Below are 20,208 nucleotides of genomic sequence, written 5' to 3'. Positions count from 1 at the left end.
GGAAGAAAGCTGTACCTCACTCCAAAGGAAAAATAAAACCCCTCTTGCAGCACTGTCTTTCCCAGATAAATGCCCTAGTAGAGTCCCATATATGGACAGGAGGGGGTGAGAGTAAGACCTGAGGTGCAAGGCCAGGGCTTTAAACATGTGCTGTGTCTGGCTGAGAGCTGTCAGGCTGCCAGAGCTGCTGCCTTCCCCTGAAGACCCAGCAGGGCCAGGCTGAGACCCTCTGGAGATGTCCCTCCTGCACCAGAATCCCTGTCAGTGTCATAACCGGTGGCTATGGTCTTTGCACAAGGATCTAGGGTGGCACATAGGGGTTGTGCCATGCTCCACAGCCCATGAGACCTGCTGTCTCCCAGTGAAATGTCCCACCAGCTGCTGGGGACATTAAAGAAAGCAGTGAGGAGGGAATGGTGTTGCTGCACTTGGGAAGTGTCTTAGGGGTGGGACCTCGAGGGCTTGGTGAGGTGTGTGTCCACAGGGGAGGAGATGGTGGGCCTGGGGAGAGCCCACAGCCCACCAGGATGGCCGAGTGGTGAAGGCGTTGGACTTAAGATCCAATGGGCACATGCCCGCGTGGGTTCGAACCCCACTTCTGGTAGGAACCTCCTTTTCCTCAGGGTCTGAAGTTCCCACCCCAGCTTTTGAAACATCAGTTGGGAACAGGAGTGAGAGCTCTCGGCCCTGTCCCTGGGAACGAGGCCATTCAATGCCCAGCATGAGGGCCCTGGTAGGACTGGGCCACCATGCCACCCAGGCTGAATGTGTACAGAGACACGAGCCAGTCCCTCTGGCACACAGGCTGTGGAGCTCATCTTTCATGCAGGGAGTGCTGAGATCGTCATGGACTTGAATCCCACATGCTCCCAAAATAGCAGTTTGTTTTTCCCGTGATAGAAATAGAAAAACCTGACTACCCAGAAGGGGGAAAAAAAAAGGTGTTGAGCGCTAAACAGCTCGGGCAAGTCACAAGTGAAAACAAGTGGTTCAGGGGATGGGTTTGGGGTTTGTGGTTTGTTCCTATTACCAGCTCTGCTCCGTGACCCCAGACCCCTTTCTTGGCTCACCCAAAGCAACATTTGGCACTCTCTGAGGGGATATGGCAGTGTCACAACCCCCTGGAGGAAGCCAGAGTAGCATGAAGGGGTTCCTGATTCTGCTGGTTAGATTTGGGAAATACACGAGGAGCTGAGAGCTGCTCCTCTGTTGCCCAGTGTCACTTATGCTGTAGTCTGTCCTGTGTTGGTGCCTATAAATGATCATGAGACTTTTGTTCCCTTCCTTGTGTGCATGGATGGGCACCAGCTATTTCCCTCAGTAGAGGGTTAGGCTGCTGGACTCACAGAGACGCTGTCAGGTTTTCATTTGGCTGCTTTGCTCCAGCCCAAGGCCAATCGGAAATGTCCTACTGCTGGGACATGATTTGAAGTGATGGTGTTAATTTGGTTAATTAGGATTCCTGGGTAGCGTGCGCTTCTTGCAAATCAGCTTACCACTGTAGTATCACTGCAAAGAGTTATTTGCTGGTGCATGGGGTTATGTATGAATTTATGATTATGATGTAGGACCATTAATTTCATGTTTGTGGCAGATGATACAGCTCAATTAAAAGTTACACGTTAGAATCTTTGGCTCCCTCTCTGATATATGGGAATCAGATGGTGGCCTGCAGGAAGGTCTTACAGAGCCTGTATGAGTGGCCATATAACAAATGGGGCACGACCCAGAGGAGAGGACATAGGAGGAATTACTCTGCTCCTCTCCTATTTGATTAGTGTTGTGAGGAAAATTTTGAGCGCATCCGTGAGACCTGGCTTGTTGCAACTAACCTCAGTCATTAAGTGATGCAGAGAATGACAAACACATCTTTGAGAATATCCCAGAGGGTCTCAGCAGCATTAAGGGTCAAGTCTTTTACCTCTGGTGGCTTGGAGTCAGACTACTGTTTAGTTCATGTGTCAAAGGCATTTGGTGGCCCCTGATGAGTTTAAAGCTGAAATCTCATTTGAGCTTCTCTGTTGATCCATATTCTCACAAAGCTTGTGTTTTTACTGCCCCAGGGGTATGGGTTCTGTTTCATATTGCAAAGCTATTGGGCAGACAGAGCATAATTTAAAAGCACCAGGAGCTGAATGACCAGCCTTTGTATGGCACAGCCTGCTGGAGTTGTACGGATGGCTGGGGCCAGATGTTAATTTGAGTCAGGACTGAGATCAAATGGCAGACCTCTGTAAGGATGTGGGGCTGGAGATTTGGGGATTGAAATAGCAATGAGTCCAGTGGCCAGGGTGGGTGAAAGTTGTGGGGACTGATAAGTGAACTGCCTTCTACAAGGACACAGCTTTCTTCTGTCTCACCCCTCAGCCTCCAAGTGCTTGACAGAGCTAAAAAGGACAGATTGCCTGATAGCCATTTTCACATATCACATTTATTAATGGTTATTAATGGTTACTGCAGGTTAAATATCAATAGTTTATTGCATATGTATTTGTTATAGATTAACTATGCAGTATGCACATCAGTTATGTTGTGGTTAAAAGTAAGCCCCAGTGAAAGGTTTTTAATAATGAATTTGTGTTCAAGTAGTGTATAATAAGGATCTTTAGCAATCTTACTCTCAATTTCACATGACAGTTTTATGTTCAATAAATACCCAGAGATTATTAAAAACATATTTATCAAAGATTAACAGTGATGAAATAGATACAAATCTAAGCTCTTAAGCTCAATACACATACTTATAATAATCAATTCCCATATTAAAACACAATAACGGCCTTGTTTAATCTAAATGAAATGGGATATTTTTGGTTCTTTGTGAGTCTGTCGTTGGCTGTGTGCTCCTGCTTGCAGATCTCAGATTAGATCCTGGGACATTTGTACTTAAAATAAGTCAAGTACTCAGGTAAAAACAAAGCAGTCCTAGAATAACGCAGGCTGTCTCAGGAGCAGGGAACCAGAGCTCAAAGGATGTAGGTCAAAATCACTCCACAGGCACCAGAGCAGTATGGTCTGCCTCAGCTCTGTATCCCTGAGAAATCCCTATATCCAATCTAACCTATAACTTATACCACCATTTCCAGCCACACTTCCAGGATTGGGAACCTGGAGCAGCAGTTCTCCACTTTACAATCACAGATGCACCCATACTTTTGTGGGTACACAAAGCTACCACCTGCCTTGTATCCAGTTATTATCTAGCACTTGGAGGCAGAGTGCTAAAATGAGCTAACTGTTTAGGAGATAAACAAAATGTTATTGTTTTACTCTTGTAATGCTGCTGTTGTAATTACTGGCTGGTGGGTAACAAGAGCTGCTACCTCTGCCTCTGCCTGCACCTGTGTGCAGGTGCTGTGAGCTCTGCCCCAGACACTCATGTTTTGTGAAAAATGGACTGTCTGGATATATTATGGAGCATCAGTGGCCTTCAGACCACCTGAGGATTCAGAATCCCGAGCTCTCCTGACAGCAGGCTGGAAGCCCCACAAGGCATTCCCCAGCTGGACTGTATCTAGTGCCCTGTGCCAGCATTTGGTGATGGTTTAATCTGTGTTTGGGTTTGCACTTGTACATCAGTGGAACTAAGCACCAAATCTAGGTGAGGACGCAAATCATAGGCACCTGAATTTGAGGGAGACACTGTGTGTCTAAAACATACGAGCTGTGTCATGACACAAGGGGGCTGTGGGGGTTGTTGACCCTGTAATGTATTGAAGGGTATCTGCCTCTTGCAATGGCAGGATCTCAGAAAACAGTCTGAGAGGGACAGGCAACTCCCCCTCTGCTACTCAGAAGTATCTCAAGTATGTAGTGATTTTCCATCTTCCAATGGTCTGTTTATTTCCTTTCTTTAGGAGTTTGAAAACCAGGCTCAGGCACTGCTTTAGGGGATGCTACTTCTTCATGTCAAGTGCTATGGAGCAGTTCTGTAGGATCAGGTGTATGCAAGGAAACCCTTCAAAGGTAGGGAAGAGTCAGCACGTCATGAAAGCAGCTGGGCAGCCCCTTGGAGCTGGACAACCTGTTGGAGAGATGATGGTTGAGAAGAAGTCGGGAGCTTTGGGCCTGTATCAACCACCTGGTCTATGGAGATACACATACATGTGTTTATGGGCATATCTATCTATATCTCCTGGTATGTGAGTCTCATCTGTGCCTCTGGCACCAGTATATGGTGCAAGTGTCTGGCTTTGAGGGATGTGTTTGACTCAAAAGCTGTCCTGTAACAACCAAGGAAGATCCTCCTGTGCTTAGCTGGGTGAGGACAGAGCATTTCATCACAGAATATCACAGAATATCACAAAATATTCTGAGCTGGAAGGGACCCACAGGGATCATCAAGTCCAGCTCTTAAGTCAGTGGTCCATACAGAGATTAGACCCACAAGCTTGGTGTTATTAGCACCATGCTCTCCATCACCATATTTTGGCAAGGTTTGGTATGCATGATGTGTCCAGTGACCATCTGTGTCAAGAGTCCCTGCCTTCACTTTTTGTCTGATCTGGGGATATGTGGTCTGAGCAGCTTAGAGGCTTTGTGTGTTCTCAATGCAATCTCACACTCCCTGTGGACATCAGAGCAGTTATATCTCTTTACTCCTTGAGAGAGTTTGTCTCCTGCATGTGTTCCTCATCCAAACCTGCTTGGTGGAGGATGCTTAGCTGGTAGGGGGGAGTTTCACATCTTAGCAGTGGGCTGCAATTACAGAGGTGACCAGAGAAAAAAGACAAGCAGGCACGCACCACTGCCTTTAATAGAAGGCAATGATTCTTCTGGGCTCCAGAGTAATAGGAGAGATATGGTTTTAATAAATTAGCAGCCTACAAGTAACAATCTCAAGCAATTAAACACTGGAATGAAGGTGAGCACCATGAAATGTATTCTGGAGCCGACAAGGGGGTGGAAAAGACAATTTCTGAGTGGTGGAGAAGGCAAAAATATAATAAAAATTCCCCAGAGAGCGTAGGAGAGCTCTGCTCCCTCTGTCATTTCTATTGTGCATGCATGTGGATGTCTTGTCCTGCTACCCATCACCCCTCCTTCATCACTGACTCCCAGGGACCTAATTTGAAGCCTCCTTGAACCCATCCAAGTCTCCACCATCATCATCACCCTTGTGCCTGCTCTCACCCATGTAAGTAAGGAAATCCCTGTGGTGAAGAGAGGATGATTGGTGGGAGACATGGGAAATAACTGGGAGGGTGAGGATAGCTAGGAGCTGAGGAGGGGAACAAATAAATATGAAATAAAACTGTTAAGCTTCCTGTCTTACATTAATAGCCTGTATGGAATCCTCTTTGCCATAGAATTCAATTTATTTCCATTTAAAGGCTGTTCTTCTCAATCAATGCAGCTAATAAATAGCTGCTGATGGCCATGACCCCCTGGGCTGAGGGAAGAATTTATCTTCTGAGCCAATTAAAGGAATTGAACAATTCCTTTTAATAACACTATGGGATTTTAATACAAGAAAAAACCCCAAAATCCCACAAACCCAATAGGAGGGGAAAAGAAATCCTCCCCCCGAGCCTTGCAGAGAAGGGTCAGGCAGGTTCTGCCAGGAGTCAGGATTAGATGCTTTAACTTGTCTTGTGAAACTGGAAGGGGAAATACAGCTTTGCCTGTGAAAGCACAGGAATGCTTTTCTTTTCTGGTGTCTTAAAAAACACAAACCCAACCCAACCAGAAATCAAAGAACATAATGGCAAATTATGTTCCCTTGTTTACAGAGCTGTAGGGTTTTGGAGGGATTAGTGAGCCCCTCCAGCATGGTGGCAGAGCTCAGCTGGTCAGGCCAGCAGTGATACCTCTTGTATTGCTGTATGGGCAGGATGCCCCTCCACGAGTGGGGATTTATCCAGATACCTGTGGGTATAAAGACAGTGGCACCCACGGCAGCTGGGCCTTTCATCTCAGGCATTTCCACTCTTTCAGGGGTAAGACAGGGCTGGCCTCTCCATGGCTTTTTTTCTGAGCCTCCCTTTACATTTTTTTTAATTGGCAAAAATCCTCACTGATACACTTCAGTCCTTTGGGGTCACCCTATGAGACTTGTGGGTTCCCGCAGCTGGTACTGGAGCCAGTGCTTGGTCAAGAGAGCATTTGTGCCTTGTAAGACAGACAGGTGTGAAGGAGGTGGCAAGGGAAGCAGAACAGATACCTATTGAATTTTCACACAGCTACATAACCCCAAATGGCAGTGGGTCTTCTCCACTCCATCACTCTCCTGTCAATGAAATCCCTTGACTCCTGTTGGCATCGGATGAGAGCATCTGTCAAACACACAAGTCTCCTTCGAACACTCCTTTGCAGTAGGGAAGTCTCTTATCTCCATTTTCCAGATGGCAAGCAGAGGCACAGAGAGGTTAATTGACTTGCCCAAAGTCAGTGCAGGAGGTCTATATGTGATGCCAGATCCCTTGAATCCCTGTCTTCTGGCTTAATCATAAGACCATCCATCTTCATCCTCTTTCCTCTCAGGATTCCCCAGCATCTATGATGGCTTAGGCACTCATGTTGGTAAACTGCAGGTGGAGACAGAGCTGGGAAATGGGCATTTCTGGCAATAGTTTCTCAACCCCATTTCCCAATAGGAAATCAATTTTGATCTTGAAATTTTAGGGGTTTTTTAAGCTCCAGTCTGCTTTATGAGCTGCAAGATAAATGTATTTGTGTGTTTGCCGTTTGGGGAAGCGTTTCAGAGATACCAAGGTAAAAAGACATTTCATCACTGCTTTGACAGAGAAAGGACCTCTTTCCTGGGTTTGAATGTGCTGCCCACATCAAAACGACAAGCCGATTGAACCCACAGGTAGAAAAGAAACAGTGACCTTTATTTTCAAGGGATCACCTGGTAATAGATCCTGCCGGACTCTAGAGATTTGTTCTTGACAGCCATTCCCCCTCAGCAGGTCTGTGCATGGGGGGCCACTGAGAAGTGTGGCAGGGTGTGAACATTTACATCACAATGTCTTTTGTTTCAGAAGTGTGAATGGAAGAAGTGGAGAGTCCTGAGATAGCCGTTGAGGAAGGTGGAGCATGTGTTAAGTTCCCTCTGAGACTGGGAAGGATATCACAACTGTAAGTCCGCCTCTTTCAATTTGCAGGCTTTCTGCAACATCCCTGCTCTTTCTTCTTGCTCTCCCGTTTTAATTTTTTATTAATTACCCGGTGACAATTTTCCCAGAGGACTCTATTTTTCCATTAATTATTAGAACTACAGGGGAAACTTTGAGCTGTTGGAACGCTCACTTTGAGAATGTCAGGCTGGGTGCATTTCCTAATGCCTACATGTGTATCTTTTTGTCATTCTCCTTGCATAGGAGGCTAAATGACCTGCCTGGGATGCAGAGGAACTTCTTTTTATTGCAGTATAGAACACTGAGAAAGGAAACTTTAAGTGCTGGTTTGTTGGCCCTGGAGACCAACATACTGCTTGGGCAGAATCGATCAGCGTGTTCTGTGTATGATTTATTATCATGTCGTGTGTAGCAGAATTCACAGACAGAAACCAGTGTCAGTGCTGCACTTGCATCACTCTTTTCTACAGCTGAATGTGTAGACATGGCAAGAGAAGGATTAATGCTGGGCTGATATCTCAGGTCCAAATGTTGTCTGTCCCCAGTGCAAACAAGTAATGGAGCAGGAGGAAGAACTGCTTTTTCTCTACTCCTAAAGCCATGGCCTATAGAGCTGTCCCTTCTACAGTCCCCACAGCATACTGAGATTTATGGGAATGTCTTGAAAGAAAGCCAGGAAGCTCAGTGTTAAAACTGAAAACTCCTTGGTGTAGCATATCTGAGCACCACAGTTATTCAACCTCTGTTTGACAAGCATACAAGCATTTTTATGATGTTGATCTGTGAACCTGCTTTTGCAGCTTGCCTTGGGAGCTGCCCCTTGTGCTGGGAAGTGCTGGGGGTCAGAGGTGGGCAAATGGGGGAGACCTCCTCAAGCTTTGGGTAGTTGTTGTGCCACTCCCAACCACCCAAATTCTCACTTTCATGTCAACAATCAGCTGGGATCTGGCATTTGTTGGAGGTCATTGCAAGCATGGGGTGGGGAAGAGTGACTACAGCAATAGGAGATTTTTTGCTAAGAAATGCCCTATGATGACTAACATGACCCTATTTGGCCCCAAAGGCCTTCTGGAATGAAGTTACAAACAGTGGATAATTGTATTTGGCCTGCGACAGTCTTTTCTTCCCAGACTGCTGGGTTGAATGCATTTCTATTTCATTATCTGAGGTAGTATGTTTTAAAGGTGTCTGAGGAGGATGTTCTAATGAACTTTTATGGAAGGACCAAGGGTTTGGTCTGGATAACATGACCGCTGTGGGGAACGAGATTTGGTGAGAATAATTATTTGACAGAACTCTTTATAGTGCTTAGTTATCTGTCTAGTTGGACCAGATCATGCCCATAAATCCCTTACTGTAATGTGATATTTGCTTGCTGGTAAACCTGCCAAATACATGTATGTGCAAGAACGCTCTCCAAAAGAGTTAAGACAACTCACAAAAAGAAGAGATTTGGAATGTCTCAAAGTGAAGAGGATTAAAACCTTATTTCTGTAGGGAGAAGATTTGTTTTCATTACAAAAATAATTTTAAAAAATCAAGTCCCCTCTACCAAAAACTATTCATCCTAAACCAAAAGGTGTTTTCAGGGGACACCCTTCCCCTCCAACTATATCAGAAATTAACAGTTTTGACAGCTTATTTTCCACCAGTTCCAGGTAATGCACAGGGGTCCTTGAAGTGCCTGTGGATGAAAAATTGGAGATCAGTCTGAAATAGTATATTACTGCAAATACAATTGTCTGCTTCCATGGAGGCAAATTGTGCTATGGGAAGGAAATAGCTCTTCCCTGTGTGGTTCTGATTTGCCCTCAAACCCAATCACATTCTTGGTCTTGGCCACCACAAGGTGACCAGATAATGGGACCTAGAAGGAATCTAAAAGAAGAGCAACCAGACCACCCTTCTGCCTTCTGATCACTAAATGATCAGATGTTTGGAAAAAATGATTTATATAGGAAGTCTCAAGCCACTAAACAAGGCTACGAGATGACAATGTGTACTTCTGCATGTGGGAAAAAAGCGCCAAAAAATATCTGAATGGGGTAAACGTGACAGAGAGAGCTGAAGTATCAAAGGGACAGCACAAAGAACAGGGCTAAGAGCTGGCAGATTTCCTTGCTTTCTTTACTGTTTGGAGCAGTGGATGGGAGATACCTGAGAGGCAGAGCATCATCATCATGGCAATATTTCACTTAAGCCAGTGCCTCTGTGACTTGATTTGTCACATCCTACTCCAGCCTGTGACTGGCATAAGGTTTTTCTCCCACTGAAGTACTGCCTGGAAACAAAACAAAGCAACAAAATATTTTCTCCTCCTCTTAAATGTGGTGACCCCCAACACCACAGGGCAAACCCCAGCCTGCTGAAATCAAAAGAGCTTTTCCCATGGGGCTGTAAAAACTTCTCTTACCTGCTAAATATTACATGTCCTTGCAGGCTCTCCCTTCCTTCTGAAGTAATAAGGCAACATATGGATTATCATTACCAGCCCCCAAGACTGTAAAGGAATTGTTATATATTTCCTATAGCTCTCTCTGGAGGCACGGTTGGATTCTCAGCTGATGGGAGGCCATGCTGATTCATGGCAGCCAAAGACACAGCCTCTTGTGTTTTGTCTTGTCTTCTCATCTCACTGAACTTTCCAAGGATCTAAATTAATGCAAGGGAAATATGACCTTGCCTCAGTGAATTGTTTTGAGGGCTAATGTGCTGAGTGATTTATGGGTAAAGGGTTTTTTTTTCCCCTCTTTCTTTAATAAAAAGGGTTTTCATTCAGCAGCTCTGATGGAAAGCCTGTGAGGACCCATGATAAGTATGTAACCGGAACAGACTCATATTAGCTATCACTGTTACAAATCTATTAGTCCCACACATTAGAGCATGTGCTGGACCTGATGAGCTACACTAGTGGGAACATGAGTCATTTTGTGAAATAGATGTAGCTTGCAAATCTTCTAGACTGTTATCCAATTCCTTTTCTTTCAGTTTAATTAGGATATAAAACATGGCCTTACGAGCTCGCACGAAGTGGAGGGAACTCCATGTGAAGGATAGGGAGCCAGCTGCGAGGGTTTCCCAGCTGCTCTTCTGCTGAGCCTGTTGGCTTTTGCCTGCAAGGTGGTTTTACTGTTCCTCCAGGGACTGATGAAGGGAATGTTTCTTGAAGCATTGCAGGAGGACAGAGCTGCTCTTACTCACTTGAGGGTGATTTGCACGAGGCGGGTTGGCCTCGGATTTTCTCACATCCCTTCCCTGCACTGCCAAGACCCGGCATGCTGGGAGATGCTGGGCTGTCTCCCAGCTGTCAGAACCGCTCGTGCTGGCGGGACACCCAGCACCCGCTGGGTCTGAGCCAGGGCCCAGCAGAGATCCTGAAGCGTGGAGGGGTCTGCCAACAGCTCCCTCACAGGGTAACACAGCGACAGCAGAGAGCAGCAACGAGGCAAATCAGATGGTGGTTCTTTTCCAACCACATATGCAAAGCACCTATAATGAGCAGAGACGAGCCCCTGAGACCTGTGATACTGATGATGAATTAATATAAAATCAAACCATACACTTTAAAGACAAGAGCATCCAGCCCTTCTCATAACTGATGCAGGACATGTTTCATCCAGAGCATATCTGCTATCATTGGTGCACTTTCTGTTCTTGAATTCATCTGTTCTGCACATTTGGGGACTGGCATGATTAGCATTTGGCTTTGTAGAATTCAGAACCTAATTCCTATGAGTTTTCATGTCTTCCTTTTTCTTGTTTTGATTCTTGTTTGTCCGTTTGTTAGTTTGTTTATCAACATATTTCCTGTTTGAAACAAAAATAGCAGAGATGGGCACTTACTTTCTTCCTGGACAGATTCCTTTGGATACTGATTTATTTCTTTTTTTAAAGATGGACACCTGGTTTCCTTTATAAATGAGTGCTGGCAGGCTGTAAAGCTTGGGGGGAGGAGGGGGACAAGGAGAAATGCATCTGTTTAGAACAAATGCAATACTGTAGGAAAGCTTTACGGTATCATCCAAGATTGGCCTGATTGTCTGATGCTTTAAACATATGGTATGCTCCTATATATATTATGCATGAAAACTAGCTGCATGCACATAGCAGTCATTCTGCAATGCTTTACACAGACTCTGCCAAATCCTGAACTTCTTATTCAAACCCAGCTCTCGGTGAAGACAATGAGCTTTTATCTAAACCTCACTGCGTTTGGCATGCTTCATCCCTTCTCCCTTAATTTAATCTCAACTGGATGAGGATTTCAACATTTCATCCTTTGGCACTGAATGCCAACCTTCCTGCTCCCCAGGGCACACAAAGTTGGAGCTGGAAGTGTGTGGTGGTGTAGCAATGAAAAAAGTGCCATTGGGAAGGGAAAAAAGCCTCATCTGAGTGTGGTTAAGAGTCTCTGAGGCAATGCTGACATACCTGTGTCAGCTCTGGCTCATTCCCACATGGCATTGTCTTTGTCTAGGATTTCTAAGGCGGTTTTCCAGATCCACCAGGGCAGGGCAGGCAGTGGGATGGACCAGGATAAGGGCTGAGAAAATGCTGTAGCAAGCCCTGTGGTTTCTGTCCTGCTCTGACATAGACTTTTCCTTCCTGCTTAGCCTTAGTCTGAGAGAGTTTTCTTTTGTGTGGAGGAAAACTGCTGTTCTGGGAGGACATTCACACCATCTTTGCACTGCTGGGCTGGCAAGAAGTTGAACCAGAGAGAGATAGTGCAGCTATTACCTGTATTTCTTGGCTACCATCAGTGCTGTGCTTGGCCCTGTATAGGGATACCTTTTTTTGCCGAGGGGGGTGGGGGAAAACATCTTTGCATTTTTTTTTTTTTAAAAGTTATTTAGAACTTATTTGATAAGGGGGAGAACAAGGTGTTTGTCCTACCAGGCATCCCTGTATCATCATATATTTCCTTGCTGTGTTGAAGTGTTTGCCCTTTACTGGAAGTGGCAGGCCAGAGGAGCTAACTGGCAAGCAGTTATTTTATAACTTGGTATTTCTTCTATCTCTGTAAGTGCTGACACTCCCAAAATGCAAAGGGTGGAATTTTCCAGATGAAGAAAAGCAAAGGTGCTTCCAACTGTTTGGTTGGACACCACCTGTCGTTGAAACAGAGCCTCCTATTGCACAGCAAGATGTCATCGTCCTGTCAGATAGTTTCTGAAGGCCTGAGGCATCCAGAAAATAATGTGGAAGGTTTTGCGAGAGCCCCTCTGCCATTAGCTCTGCAACAGAAATTTTCCAGGAGTAGGTAGTCTTTGACAGGTGTAATTATGCCTAATGCAGTGTCGAAACTTTGCAGTTTTGAGGAACTCACTCTCAGTCTGATCCCTGTCCACCCACGGCTTTATCAGAGAGGGTGTGATAATGGTCAATGCTTCTTTTAAGCTGGTAATAGTTGGAAGGCTGCAGGAATTCTAGGAATTTAATTAGAGAGATTATCCTTCCCCTTTTCTTTCATTTTTAGCACTGTACAAGGCAATTTGTTTTTTTATGTCTTTGAATTTCATTTTCTTCCCCGCCCAAAATGTTATTGAAATCTCCTGGACTCTGTCATTTGAGGAATTCCTGTCCTCTTCTTCCTGCCAATATGATCTGTGGCCCTGCTACACTGCCACCGAAATCCTATGCAATTAGACCCCAAAGGATGATTCAGATTCAGATTTAATCTTGGGCAAAGAGAAGCCTTTAGATCAAACAACCCCACTACTGTGCAGAGCAAAGACTCTGAATGCACCACCATGCAACGATCATTAGAGGAGCAGGAGATCAGAAGTTTAACACTCACGTAGATGAGTGATGGATAAACATCACTTTCCTAAAAAAAGCACTTTTTCATGCTCTTTAATCCATCCAGAATTTAACAACTGGGTGCTGACTGAGACACAGCTTGATTGGGGAGAGATGAAGGGACAGAGAGGAAGCCTAACACAAAGCCAGCTCAAAGAAAATGCCTTTAATGCTGCCTATCTCAGATGCTTTGAAGAAGAAGCCCTTGTGTCCTTGGTGGTTCTCTGTGGCAACTTTTTGGCATTAAACTTCGTGTAAGAGAATTATGAATTTCCCATTATCACGTATGGAGATGGGATCCATTGTGCTAATTCCCACACTGTGGAGATTTAACATTCGCCACGCTTCTTCCTGCAGATATACCGTGATGTGTCCTTTACAAGCTGCAGCTGAACTACATTGAAATCTTGACTGACACTTCTTATCTGATAGGAGGTGCTTTTCCACTGGCTGCTCTTTAGAGTGATAAATGTCAGGAGTTTGGGAGTTTGCTTGTATCTAGGCTCTCCATCTGAGACTTTGGGCAGGTAATTATCCTGAGACCATGGGACTTTGTCATGAAATCCACTGCCATGCTCATATAGGGAATGAGTCCGCCAAGGGTCATGGATTTGGTGTATATGGGAATTGGGAAGCATCCACAAAGATATGGAGAGAAGCATAAAATCTGAACAAAGATTTTCCCCAACCAAAAATGAAAGTAGACCTTTTCTGACATTGTGAAGTTGTCTCTCTTGATCATCTGGGAAGGCCACGAGTTGGGATTGACCCAGTAGTCTCCAGATTTGAGGCTTCAGTCAACCAAGCAAAGCAACTAACCCTTGCAGGCCAGTGTCACAGCTGGAGCAGAGTGATAAACCTCCTACGTGAGGGAACTGGTAAAGAAAATGGAGTTCTATGGCAGTTAGTCAGCTCTAAACAGAAAACTTTCTTTCCCTATAAATCCTTAACACATTTTTGTCCTGGTGGAAGGTGCAAGGAGGAAACACTTAGAGAAGTGAAAGTTTCTTTTGTCCCTTCCTTCTCCTTTTTCTCTTACAGGTCCACTCTGTTTTTCACTTCCAATATTTATCACCTGAAAGCTGAAAACAGGATTCACTGCAATCCAGGAACTTTTTAGGATAACATTTCTCAGTGCTCATGAGGTCTGAGAAATTAATGTTGGCACATAGCGGAGGAAGGAAGAGGCAGGTGTCACCTTGCTCATTCTCCTCTTTGCTCAGTGCTAGGATGTTCACACCAATGTGGCTGGAATAACTACAGTCTCCACATAGAATTAATGTCAATCTTTTTTTCTTTTTTTTTTTTTTTCTCTGAAAAAGCAGCAGAATGAATATCAGTGAATTCTTTGCATTCTTAGATACCACAGAAGGAGGTAAGGAGAATGTTCCCATTCCAGCCAGGTGTGATAACTGTGAGAGGCTGCCTGGCTCTGGATGATACTCACAGCAAAGCCTGGGGCAGGTGAGCTGGGATGGCTGTGGGGTGGCACTTAGGGGATAGAGAGGCTCCCACACTGCTCCCCACCACCCTGGAGACAAGTGCAGTTTTCTTCTCTTTGGCCACCACAGCGCTGCTGGGTGTTGTGGTTGTGATTAACACACCCACTGCTGCCACCCTCCCTTCCGTGCTCAGATGTGCTGTAGCTGGTGGTTTAGGCGCAGCAGGATGCCCTGCCTGCCCGTTCCTTAGGTGTCACACTGCTGTGCTAAGGGAAACTTCCCCTTCCCTGCCTGATAGCTGGGACAGTATTTTTGTGAGCGCTCGCTGCCCCGTACCCAGCTCCAGGCTCCGTTAGGAGGGATAGGCTGAGGAAGGCTGGCCCCATATTCAAATGCCTGAGTCAGTTCATTTAGGTACTTGAGGGTAACAGTTGCTTCATCTGGTTGACTTTTCTTCTGTTGTTTGTGCCTCTGTTTGCTTCCCCCTCCTTTCCCCTTAACATACCCTTTGAGCTGTTCTTTAATTGAAGTAAACGAAGCAGCTGCTATGGTGTGTGTTGTTTTTCCCATTTTCCCCCGTGAGTCACACATTTCCTTCCTTAATGTCTCTATCTTCAGTCGGTCTGTACTAATGAAGCCCCACATCTCAGCTGCTGAACGCTCAAGCTCATCTGCCTGGAATTTTTGAACTAATTTCAATTCATTTCCCTCTTTCCCCTCTCTTTCCCACTGCCTTCCTTCCATTCCCATCCCACTTCTCTTTATCTCCTCTCCCTGCCTTTAACTCTTCTTCCACACCTTCCTCTCTGTGTACCACCAGCCTGCCCTCAGCCCCCTCGCTGTCTGCTGCCCTTCCAGTGGGAGATGAAACCTGTACATCATTGCATATGCAAGATGCTTGTGCTGGGAAGGGACAGCAAGGACTAGAAGCACCTACACAGATGCCAGGGCAAGGAATGGCTCCTAGAGTTCCCTGCTGCAAGGGGGCTGGAGAAGCCCCTTCTGGGATTATGGAAGCTAGGAAACACCAGGAATGGGCATTGCCCTTTTTGCCCCTCTTTGCTTGACAGGGGAAGGAAATAAGGCTGCACACTCCCATGCCTGAGGTCTCCTAGAGCAAGCTGCCCCTTGGCTGTATGTTGTGCAGGAGTGTCAAACCAAAGCACACAGTGAGGAGAAAGCAAGGGCAATGGCAAACAGCAACATCTCTGCTCTGCTTTGCTTTGCCTATGAAGGTCATTCTTGCCACAGCTTTAGCTGTTCTCAGAAAAGAACAGCACTGTGGGGTGCAGGAAATGATTAGTTGGTGTGCCCTGCATACCATGGAGGTCTGAGGCACAAGGAGGAGATGTGCACTGAGAGGCTCTGCCCTTGACAAAGTCAGGAATGTCCCACGGCACCACGGCTCGGTGCTCGCTCAGGCTGAAATGAAAGCATGTGCTGATGTTTGCTGAGCAGGATCAGTGTAGTCCTGGTTTTTTCCTTATTATCACTGTCTTTTGTGGGTTTTAGTGGACAATTCTTACTTAAACACTAAGCCCTTCTGTGCTCTGTTGAATTTATATCCTTACTATTGCAGAAGACAGGGACTGCTGTTTCTTCTCTTAAGAAGGTGTGGAACTGAGGCACAAAGAAGCCAGGACACAATTTAAAAGTTAGGCTCAGAGCTTGTCACCTGTGAAATGTCAGCAGCCCTTGTCTAGAGGAGCCTGGGACAAATCAGCACTGCAATCTCAGCAATGTCAAGGAAGCCAAAGAAACCCACAGGAATCTCTGGTTTTGATGGCAGTCCTCACTGCAAACCCCATTATCACAAGTGGGTCAGATCCCTTCTTGGCTTTCACTCCTTTATCTCTTCCACCCAAAGCAGCTGCCTTTTCATTTCAGCAATACGCAGAACTGAGTCCTTGAGATTCAGCTGCAGGAATCTGACTGTGACTTTTGCAGGTTAATTCCATACTTACCACCAAACATCTGACTCCTCCAAAAGAAAAAACAGGGTCATTTTAAAGCCATAAGAGAACAAACAAGTGCAAATCTTTGCCATGGAGGAAAAACCACCTTCACAGCGATCAGAAAATGGCTTGTGTGCTCCTGGGAGAACTGGCGGAAGAAGCCAGAGTTACAAGCACTGGATGGCTGGAGGAATTTTGCTCTTGCTTCAAATTTTGTTATGCTGTTTTTGCTTTAAAAAGTGTGTTCAAAGGAAAAAAAAACACATGACAAAACAAAGCATGCCAGTGCTTTCCTCTTTGGCTTCAGGGCCTCCTGTTGAGGTTCCCTCATCACCATAGAGATAATATTGCTTGTTAGGCCTAAGACTAGCAGTTGGAATTCAAGTGGAAAAAAGACCTAAACAAACCTATTATAAATCCCCAATTACTTTCAAACTGTCAGGCTTATTAAAAAATGTAAATATCCTTCTTGTTCTTGCAGAGAGTGTATAAAAATGCATGAAGCTAAAAGTCAGCTGAGCTGAAAGGAGTTGATTTCTGAAATAACTTTGCTGGGAAAATGGCAGAAGTTGCTCCTGGATGTCAGAGGTAGGAAAAAGTACACCTGCCTGAGCCACTGCTTCAAATCATCCTTGCTGTTGTTGTGTTGCTGATGCTATCCTGCCTTACTAGACCACTGGTTTAATATAACTTTTGGGCTATTTTTCAGCTAATTTCAAGAGCCAGTCATAGAGATCCAACAGAGGGAATTTCTACCAGCATGGTAGAACCCAGCTGGACCCCAGCTGCACTTGGCTTAAAATGAAAGTTTTCAGTACTTACCTCTCACCTCAGTGGAACTGTTTGTTGGTCGGTGTTTTTCTCCTGCTTTGTCCTCTCTTCCCTCTTCTGCAAATGGGGAGGGCTTTTCTCTTGTTCTTGGATTTGATCTTGCTCTGATTCCTCAGGAGTTTGTCTTTAGTGCAAAGCAATAACATCTCCCTTCTTACCATGACCTACTCCTGGATTCAACAAGGACTTACTCCGGAGGGTGGGATTTCCCAGCTGTGCAGCAGAGTTGGTGATAGCCCTGCAAAATGGTGAGGTTATTTCTGGAGGGAACCAGAGTTCCTTTCGTTTTCTTCAACATGAATTATATTGAGGACTTCCTTCCCCACTGCTACCCTATCCACACTTAACGAGGAGGGAATTTTATCAGATAAAGGAAGCTTAATGTGTTAGTGTTAGGCAGAGTCAAGTGTCATCATTCTGGTGGCATGAAGTGTTGCTCAGTGTTGTCTGCAAACTGGGGAAAAACAGCAGTATTTCTTCCTCTGGCCTCAAAGTCAAACATCTGGGTCATTGGCAGAGGGGTAAAATGCTCCCTGGGGAGCCCTGAAAAGCAAGCTGGTGTTGTGCCATGGATGCTGGGAGGTCTGTTAGATTCTATAGGAAAAAAAAAATCCAATTTGATTATCTCTCAGGATGAAGATACAAAGAGTTCTTGCCTGGAAGGGACTCTCCTTGTCTGGCCTCTTGTGTGTCTTGTGATATACATTCCAAATACAAGAACATATTTCATACAGTTGCCCTGCTTTGGAGCTCAAAAGCTTTCTTTTTTTTTTTTGCTGCTATGTTTGTAGACTTCACAGCATACACCCGTGATGGCAGGGTGCTCAAGCCAAAGGCACAAGATTGCTTTTAACCCAAAGAACTTGCCACCTAATAAAAAGCCAGGAAGAAGAGCTGGATGTTAGACAATGAGACAAATTAGTGTAAGATGCAGCAGCCCACCACATCAGCGACTTCCTTGAGGTTCCAGATTTGATAGGAGTCACAGTGAAGGAGGAAACAGGAAAGGATTTGAAGGCAGAATACTAGCACAGGCTGACAGAGAACTTCTGAGCAGAGGGTGGGAAGGAGAAAGCATTAACATGCCTGTGTGGAAGTAGGATGTGTGGGCAGGGGAGTGAGATCTTGGGATGTGCTGTGGCACTGGTAGTACTCAGGAAAGGGACAAGAAGGGCAGCCCTTCTTGGGGAGATAAGGAATTTAAATATCCCATTATGGCATTGCTATGTGCATACCAATACATGGTACAGGAGTGCCATATTTTATCCAATAACCAGTATATACCTCAGAGGTGTATATATTAAAAGAGTAAATGGTTAGCTGTTTAATTAAGGAAGCAAAATTGAAGTGATAACATAAAAAAGGAGCATAATTGCTATTCTGATCAATCATCAGCCAGGACTAGCTTAAAATGGAGCTACTTTAAAATCTCACTAGAGACTTTATAGGGACTGCTGAACTTGGCAGTTCTGCCAGTTCTCTCTGGAAAAGCCAGATAGTGGAATCCCCCTTTTCCAGCCATTTGCAGGTGCTTTGGCACTAGTTATATTTTTTGTCTGGATGCTTATGAGAATCCGTGATTTTAATTTCTGAGCATTTGAAACCATCCCCAGAGCCTTGGCAGCAGCATTTTCACTGTGGGGGGTGAGGGGGTGGGGGAACTCCTATCTGAAGCAGGAGCACTGTGGAAGATGCAAAAGCAAAGCTTGGCCTTCCTGTGCAGTTTTGCTCCACATTGCCTTGACTGCCTGCAGTCAGTTCCTGATGAGGAGCTGTTTATAATAACCCAGGGACTGCCCTCTCAGCCTGGCAATCCTGCAGGGACCTGCCATCACCCCTGGCCTGACCAAGCATCTGAGATGTTTTCTGCCATGAGACATTGGACGATGTGTTTCCAGAGCGAAAGGACAAGAGTTGACTCCATATTAATGCCAAATTTTAAATGTTTTGACTGTAAAACTGAAACACCATTACCTATTCCCAGCAGAGCTCACTCTCTCTCTCTCCCCTTCCCTTCTCCTCTCCACACTGTAGCCTTTTGTATGTCTCAGGCATTAATCCCTTGCTGCCGGGGTGTGTAAATTAAAGAATAATAGAGCTGCAGAGGCATAAGCTCGCAATGATGGGGAATGTGTTTGTATGCTAAGAAGCAATTTCAGTGAAAATTAACTCAATTTCATCTGAAATAGTGAAGACCGGCATAAGCTGGCAGATCCCTGAGGATGGTAAAATTACTTTGTCAAAGCTCTGCTTGCTTAAATTAACCAAGCAAGCACTCCAGGTTATTGGCAAGATGCAGCTAGTAACTAGGTTTTAATAAACAAAAATAGCTTTTTGGATAAATAAGAAAAGTGCAAAGCATCTTATGTATTCTGCTGATGTGTTCATCTGTGTGTCCTCAACAGCAAGACCTTCACGTTCCTTCAGGAGCTTTCTTCAAGTCTCCATGGCTGGCTGGTGTCTCTTCAGAGCCTTTGCAAACACGTATTAATGAGAAAATGCTTTTGGAGATGATCTTGGATAAGTCTTTTCCCAGCAACTAAGAGACTGGATGGCTGAATTTGCAATATCAAGGTGCAGTAACAGCAACAGTTTTCAGAGACTTTTTTTTTTCTTTTTCAAATTAGAAGATGACTGTTACTGGATTTATGACCATTGTGGCTCCCTCCCACATTAATTTCATTTCTAAGGATCCTGTTTTGCAAAAAAGCTTTGTTGTTGGAGGTTGCAATCATTACGAAGCACCTTCTAAAAATGCATGTCGGGGTTATTCTTTTGCCTCTTAGTGCACCACCATCAGGAAGGAAGATTGTTTCTTTTGGATCCCATTCCTCCAGTTATTGTGATTTTGGTTTTGGGACTAGTATTCATTAGGAATGTCATTAATTAGACAGAAGGATAAAGAGCTTAGAAACCCATCCTTTGGAAAGGAATATGGAAAAGATTCTGAGAATTGCAAAACCACATAATCTCTCTCTCTCCTTTGCTTCTCTCTCTCCAAAGGAGGCCATCAGTATTCAAAGAGCACTCAGTATTTAAAGGCTTTGGGTATATGTCATCAGTACCCCATTGGAAGGATGGATAGTTCCTTCTTGCTTA

The 20,208-nt window shown here is 44.9% G+C and overlaps 1 non-coding gene across 1 annotated transcript; it reads left to right on the top strand.

The window, feature by feature from the left end:
• The first annotated feature begins 521 nt into the window (after positions 1–521).
• Positions 522–604, top strand: TRNAL-UAA (transfer RNA leucine (anticodon UAA)). Its single transcript has one exon. It is a non-coding gene; the product is annotated as a tRNA-Leu (tRNA).
• The last annotated feature ends 19,604 nt before the right edge of the window (positions 605–20,208 follow it).

This window comes from Myiozetetes cayanensis, unplaced genomic scaffold (genome assembly GCF_022539395.1).
Source record: "Myiozetetes cayanensis isolate MyiCay16 unplaced genomic scaffold, myiCay2020 scf18, whole genome shotgun sequence".
Taxonomy (NCBI): domain Eukaryota; kingdom Metazoa; phylum Chordata; class Aves; order Passeriformes; family Tyrannidae; genus Myiozetetes; species Myiozetetes cayanensis.
This window is presented reverse-complemented; position numbering and strand designations above follow the sequence as displayed.